The sequence below is a fragment of the Daktulosphaira vitifoliae genome, unplaced genomic scaffold, assembly GCF_025091365.1.
Source record: "Daktulosphaira vitifoliae isolate Bord-2020 unplaced genomic scaffold, ASM2509136v1 Scaffold_5, whole genome shotgun sequence".
Lineage (NCBI taxonomy): Eukaryota > Metazoa > Arthropoda > Insecta > Hemiptera > Phylloxeridae > Daktulosphaira > Daktulosphaira vitifoliae.
Window position 1 is genome coordinate 27,513,584 of NW_026099576.1, and position 6,364 is coordinate 27,519,947.

A 6,364-nucleotide genomic window follows, 5' to 3' on the forward strand; every position below is an offset into this window, starting at 1 on the left:
CGGGAAGTTCTAGCTGTATTTCCCGTAGCTGAGATAGTAACTTGTTAGGAGGCAAAACTGTGGTGTGAATTTTGCCATGGATAGCAGAGTTGATAATAGAAACAATATTTTGCGTTTCGTACGCATACTGATTTAGAAGGATTTGGAATAACGTTGATTGCTCTAACAAAGCTGTTTTCGTGATTAGACTGTTGATAGTTTGAGAATTCTTTATGACTTGGTTATTAAGATATTGAATATTCTTTACGATTTCGACTTGAGCTTCATTAATGTGCTTGGTCATGTTATTGATATCAGAGATTGTCGTTTGGAATAACCGCATTTTTTTTCTAATATACTGGTGGCGGTCAATTTGGACTTTGCAAAATCTATTATTTTGCCAAAGATGAATTCAGTGTTTAACATGTGACTTGAATCAAAAATTGTTTTTGCTACCGTCTTTACTGAGCTGATCATGTTACGGCGGACCCCCGGTAGTTTTTTTTATGGATGTCTTGTCCGAGTGAGATATTTATGGCGTTTCGGTTTGATTCGATTTCGAAGAGATATGGAAGTGTAGCCCTATCAAAGTGATGACAAGCTTCTACAAATTCTAACACACTAACTTTGTCTTTTAGTTGTGTGCATAAATTACGTGTTGTACTATAGAACTGCAAGAGAGTGTTGTATTTGGACGCATACTGTGATGTGTCCAAGAATGTCACTATTGTCCAGTCGCTGCTGTGTAGTTTGACATTAGATTTCTTGTCATAATACATTCCTATGTGAGGAGTTAGTATGTCTATTTGTGCTAGATTGTCCGGTGGGTGAAACATTTTGATAAAACTTAGAGAGAATAAAACATTTTTTATGTTTAATCCCTCAATATAAATTCTTAATGAGCCACTAAAAAGTATAAACTTTAATATATAAAACATCAATAACTTTAATAATAGACAAAGTGCTCAAAATAAAGTTATAATCTTTTTTCAAAATTATGCATAAACAGACAATAAAATTTTATAAAAATACCTTTTAATAAAAAATATAGGAACATTCATAAAAATTTTTCAAAAATATCAAGGTAGCTAATAAAAATAATAAAAGGTTTCAATAAAACAACAAACATATATATTTTTTTCCAAAAATATATTAAAATTTGATTATAAATAAGATTAATATACAAGTACAATTGTAAAAAAATACTAATACAAAATTTTTTTTATAAAATTAGCTAACAAAAAACTAAAATTAATATGATAGTTCTAACTAAATTTATTATGATTATAAATTTAATTATACAAAAAACATTATACATTGTTTGTATATTTATAACATTATTACATTATGTAAAATTTTTTTATAAAATATTGTTTATGTAACCCAACTAAGATTTGTAATTACTAATAGATATTTAATCATTTAACACAATTCCAAAGTTAATTTCTACTTTTGGCTTTTATTTACTATGAACATAGGTATTAACTTAAAAATATAATAACTCAAAAAGTTTGAACAGAAAATAAGACACATTCAAAAATACATGTATATTAAAGTGTTTAATTGTATATTATGAGTAACAGATAGAAATTATAAGTGAAAAATTAACTATACATTTTAATTAATAAATACATTTTTCTACAATCAAACAAGTTTTGGTTCATAGATGTTTACAAAATATTAAATTAACTATTTTTCATGACTTAAAATAAAAAAATTTTAGTTAAATCCTTTAAATGTTTTACAAAACGAAAACAAAACAAGAATATTTGTCAAAGATAAAAAATGTTCAAATATAGATAACTTAGAAACTTGTATAAAGATATTGATATATATAGATATAGAAACTTGTTCCTTTGACTGAGCCCGGGTTGTAACGTGTATACGGCTAAGCGCATCAGCGTTTGTATTATGGCAACCTGGCTTGTACTGAATTTCATATTCATATTCTTCTAATTAAGTCTCCATCTCGTTAGCCTCGAGCCTGGGTCCTTTATATTGAATAACCATACAAGAGCTCGGTGGTCTGTTACCACATTGAACTTTTGTCCAAAAAGATAGGGGCGGAACTGCTTAATACCCCATATGATAGAACACAACTCTTTTTCGGTTGTATTATAATTTTGTTCGGCTCGATTCAGAGTTTTAGATGCGTACGCGATTGGTAAATCCTTGCCGATAGAACACAACCTATTGCAACATTGCTTGCGTCACAAGTCAGGTTAAATGGTTGGCTAAAATCTGGATATTGAAGTAGAGGTTCTTGAGTTAGAACAGTTTTTAATTTTTCAAATGATTCTTGACATTGATCTGACCAGTGGAATGAGACTTCTTTCTTTAAAAGATTTGTGGCGACTACAGGTCTTTGAACGCACGGACCATTCCAGACCGGTATCCAATTCCGCACATTGAAGATTTCTCCCAACGGCTCGCGCGGAAGAAGATCTTTTCGAAAATTGATCTGGTACGCGCCTACCATCAGATCCCTGTGGCAGCCGACGACATCAAGAAAACTGCCATTACAACACCATTCGGCCTTTTCGAATTTCCACTGATGAGTTTTGGACTTCGAAACGCAGCCCAAACCTTCCAGCGTTTTCTCGACGAAGTTCTGAGGGATCTTGACTTCGTATACGTCTACATAGACGACATCATGATAGCCTCCGAGACGGAAGAAGAACACGAAGAACATCTCCGCCTAGTCTTCGAGCGACTCGAAAAATACGGCCTCGTGATAAACGTCACTAAAAGCGTTTTCGGGTTAGACGAGATCGAGTTTCTAGGTTACACCGTCAACTCCACGGGTGTCAAACCGCCAGTATCGAAAGTCCAGGACATCAGCAACTACAAGCAGCCACAAACCGTCAAGTCCCTACGTAGGTTCCTAGGCATGATTAATTTCTACAGGCGATTTCTTTCCAATGCTGCCGATCTCCAAGCACCTCTGCACACCTACTTGCAAGGGAAAGACGCCAAAGGACAGAAACCGATTCCATGGACTCCTGACGGCATCCAAGCCTTCGAAAACTGCAAGAAAGCTCTGGCTACCGCGACTCTCCTGTCGCATCCGGATCCAAAACTACCCTTGGGACTCTTCACCGACGCATCGGATCTCACAATTGGCGCAGTTCTACAACAACTCACCGACCAAGGATGGCAACCACTAGCATTCTTCTCACGCAAGTTACAACCAGCCCAAACCAAGTACAGCGCTTTTGACAGAGAACTTCTCGCCATCTACCAGTCGATTCGTCAATTTCGGCATCATCTCGAAGGTCGAAGTTTCACGGTTTTCACAGACCAGAAACCTTTGACTTTTGCCTTCCGCCAGAAACCTGAAAAATGTTCACCACGTCAATTCCGTTACTTGGATTTCATTGGCCAGTTCACCACAGACATCCGCCATATTTCTGGAAAAGACAACGTCGTCGCTGATGCAATGTCCCGGATAGACGCTGTTTCAGAGGGTATCAACTTCGACGATCTTGCTCAGGCCCAGCAAAACGACGAAGAACTCCATCGTCTCCTGAAATCCAACTCACCCTTGAAGTTGAAACAAATATGTATCCCTGGAACATCAAAAATGCTTTTCTGCGATTTGTCCACAGATAAAGCACGCCCGTTTGTCACTCACTCCTTCCGCAAGCAGGTATTTAAATCCCTGCACGGATTATCACATCCTGGGTCACGTGCAACAGTCAAACTCATCGCTGAAAGATTCGTCTGGCCTTCAATCAATAAGGACGTTAGAACTTGGACCCGAGAATGTATCCCTTGCCAACGAAGCAAAGTGCACAGGCATGTCCACGCACCACTTGGCGAATTCCAACTCGCAAGTTCCCGCTTTGAACACATCAACGTCGATATCGTCGGTCCACTTCCCTTCAACCAAGGCTACCGCTACCTAATGACCTGCATCGATCGTTTCTCCAGATGGCCAGAAGCCTACCCTTTAGAAGACATCACGGCAGACACCGTTTCGAAGGTCATCTTCAGGGAGTGGATTTCACGATTTGGTGTCCCAGAACGGTTAACAACCGACCAAGGCCGACAGTTTGATGGTGAGCTTTATAATGCGCTCCTTAAGCTTATCGGTTCAAAACACATAAGAACGACCGCTCGACACCCTCAATCCAATGGCATCATCGAACGCTTCCATCGGCAACTCAAATCAGCCCTACGCTGCCACGAAAGCGTAGACTGGGTCGAACGTGTACCCATCGTCCTAATGGGCATCCGAGCTGCATGGAAAGAAGACCTTCAGGCAACCTCAGCAGAGCTGGTTTTCGGAGAATCCATACGTCTGCCAGGAGAGTTCGTGAACCCGAAACAAACGACAGGAGACTCCGACCCAGCTGTCTACGTCAACCGCCTTCGCCGACACTTCAACGAGCTGAAGCCTCAACCAACTTCATGGCATGGAGATAAGCCAACTTTCATTTTTAAAGATTTGGCCTCATCATCCCACGTTCTGGCCTACCGCAATGCACCTAAAGGTCCGCTGGAGAACCCCTACGAAGGTCCATTCCCAGTCATATCACGGCACCCTCGCTATTACGTCATCAAAATACGTAACCGAGAAGTAGCTGTATCGTTTGATCGACTGAAACCAGCATACGTGACCAGGGACAGCCCCGATGACCTACAAGGGCACGAAGATCGACCACAAGACCAGCAACCAGAAAACCAGCAACCAGCCGACGACTCATTTCCAGAGGACAGTCACTCCGACAACAACCGTACAACACGTTCAGGAAGAAGAGTGCGCTTCACACAGTTTTATCAAGCGGGATAGAAACAGTTTACTCATTGAATCGTAATTTCATTACTGGAAGGGGGGTGATGTGGCGGCCGAATGTTCTAGAACGTTCGACCGCCGCCGCCTCTAGAAGATTCTTCGGCGGTCGATTGTTCTGGAACATTCTACCGCCTATATAAGAAGTGGGACCGTTGCTCCTAGTTATCAATCATCAAACCACAGTGTCCAGTGATCAGTCATCAGTTATCATTTTCATAAATTGTTCATTTTGTTCGTTGTTCATTGTTTATAGTTCATCAGTTTAAATTATTATTTGTTATACTGTAAATTTACTGTTGAAATAAATCATATTTCCCACATATAAAATATTTATATTATAAAACTACATTTAATATCTCAAAATAAATTTAAGTGTATAATTTTTTGTTTTAAGTTAATTGTATTAACCAACTGTTCAATATTTTTAGAAAAAATAATTTATTTTTAAAGAGCNTTTTTAGAAAAAATAATTTATTTTTAAAGAGCAATCTACAACTAACTTTTGAATTGGACACAATTATACTATTGTATTATTATATGATATTCATTAACTTATTTAACTAATAAATTAAATACAAATTAAAAAAAAACCTAAACTTAAAAAAAAAAACCAGCACAGTGGGTCGCGGCACAGTGGTGACGTGGCACAGTTGGATCAAGTATAATGATATCTGACAGTGNGCACAGTGGTGACGTGGCATAGTTGGATCAAGTATAATGATATCTGACAGTGATTAAAATCACTATCAAAAATAAACGCTTCGATGCAAATCTTTAGATAGTGTTTAATTTTAAAAAAATTGGCGTTTTATTCCAAAAGCTACTTGATCTGCTGTTTCCTTATTAATATCTCGATTAAGATAAAGTATATTGAATGAAAAAGAGATTATTAAAAAATATTATTCCTCATAAAAAAATTGTATTGATCCATAAACTTTTCAATAAGTTATATCATTATAAAGTTAAATACAATATAAATAATAAAATCGAGAATTTTCACACGAAAATAGCATTCGGTAGCCATTTTCTCCGTGAAGACAAGTCCAGTGGTCAATTTTTTTTTTTTCAAATTAAAGTATATTATAATAGCTTTAATTTAAGATATATATAAAAGTGTCAGACCTTCCGGAACATTTTCAAAAGTTATGTTGAAAAAGTTCTAATTTCAATAACCATTTTTTATATTTGAAGCCCCCCCATATATAGGGAAATAGTCTGATTTAAAAAAAATTTGACCTTCCGGAACATTTTCAAAAGTTAATTTTTTGTGAAAAAGTTGTTATTTTAAATCCCCCCCTGTGGGCAGGTTAAGTGTCACATTTACAAAAAAAATATACCAAATAATAGGTAAAGATATCAAGCATCTATAAAAAAAAATTATATTGATATGTTCATTTTTGAAAAAGTTACGGCAGTTTTTAGTAAAAAAAATTGAAAAAATTTCGAAAATTAGCGATTTTTAAATTTGTAATTTTTTTAGAGGTTCCCCCCATTTACGGGGAACGAGGGAAATTTTTTCAATTTTGAAGGGTAATGTCTTCGACTAGATACGATTTGTGATCTTTTGACGTATCGTTGAAAGAAATC